The sequence below is a fragment of the Galeopterus variegatus genome, unplaced genomic scaffold (assembly GCF_000696425.1).
Source record: "Galeopterus variegatus unplaced genomic scaffold, G_variegatus-3.0.2 Scaffold175, whole genome shotgun sequence".
NCBI lineage: Eukaryota > Metazoa > Chordata > Mammalia > Dermoptera > Cynocephalidae > Galeopterus > Galeopterus variegatus.
In genome coordinates, this window is record NW_007726286.1 from 123299 (window position 1) to 124994 (window position 1696).

Genomic DNA, 1696 nt, shown 5'->3' on the forward strand with positions numbered 1-1696 from the left:
TATGCTGGCTGGGCACCCTACTATCAATATCTTATTCATCACCCGACATCCCTGCAAGATAGGTTCCCAGTTATTATTCCCACTTTACAGAAGAGGAAACTGAGGCTCAGCATCATGCTAAAGTTTACACAGGTAGAAAGCTGAGATTTGAACCCAGGTGTGTCTGCTCCCTTAACCACTATCTCTCTGGGGCCATAATATTCCCTCTGAAAGAGATGTCCTGGGCAGGATCTGACTGGGTTCTGACTCAGGGAGTTGAGCAAAGTTCATTACATTGGAAGAAGTCCTCTTAGAGGAGCTGGAAATCATGTGCAGTCTTAATGTATGTGTTGCAGCTGGAAAGGAAAAATCAAGAGGACATGGATCAGGTATGTCTGTCCTGAGTACAGAGCCTGTGGACACAGATGATGGGAGACAAGTTTGGAGAGAACGGGAAGCTACAGTGGTCACTAATGCAGTGTTCATATCCAATCCTCTCTCTTTCCTTCATTCAATCATTTGTTTTACACATGTTCATACCTCTTGGCAGCTTGAGGCATATGGTGTAGAACCATGGTGCCTGCCCACATGGGGCTACAGCCGAGTGGAGGAAACAGACATTAACAAATAAAAGCTGATAAATCCTTCATTTCCTTGATTCTAAGGCATTATCAGTTGCAAGGAACACTACACCATCATACATACGCATAGGTTGTAAGAGGCAGCCCAGTTTGGAAGCTTTAAAATATTGGGGATGTGATTCTGAAAATAGGGGAGATGTAGCATGTAATCGCATAATTGTGGGAAGAGATATGGAGAAGTACAAAGTATTACAGGAAATGCTATTAGGGTGTGAGGAAGATTAATTTAAACTGTGGGAATTATAGACCCCTCTTGAAGGAAGTGATATTCAAGATGAGATCTGATGGATGCTAGAAGAGTTAGGTAGCCAAAGAAGACCAGATGGAGGAGCAGCCTATGTGAAGTCCCTCAGGCAGGACTCACAGAAGGGATCTAAGGACTTGAAGAGTCAGGGTGGCTCTAGTGGGACTAGTGTGTGCATGAGGTGGGTGCAATGCCACATGAGTGTAGGGGTGGCCAACAGCCTCCTCATGTGGGCCCCTGCAGGCCACATTAAGGACTCTGAGTTTTATCCTAAGTTCATGGAGAGCCATCAAGGGGTTTTAAGCAAGGGAGTAACACGATCCTACTCTTGTTTTGAAAGGTCACTCTGGCCACAGTATGAAGAGCAGATTGTGGGAGCAAGAGCAAGGAGACCATTAGGAGACACCTGCCATAGTCCAGGAAGAAAGGATGGACCCTTGGACCAGGGGTGTGGAGAGAAGCTAATGGATTTTAGATACATTTTAGAGGTATAATTGAGAATACTCAGTGATATTTGTATGTCAAAGAAGGGGTAGGAAGTAAGGATAACTCCCGGATTTCTGACATGGAAACTTAAGTGGATAGTGATGTCCTTTACCGAGATGGAAAAGAACAAACTTCGGAGGAGAAGCCTATGAGTTCCTTTTTGGGCATGATAAGTTTGGGATGACTGAGAGATGCCCAGATGAAGAGTTGATTAAGTACTTCGATGTGGGTCTGGAGTGCAGAAGTGAGGTCTTTCCAAGTCTGCAGTAGGTGCCTTAAAATTGGGAGTTGTCTGCATAAATTATACTTAAAATAAGAATAGAGGAAGTTGTCTAGAGAAAGGTTA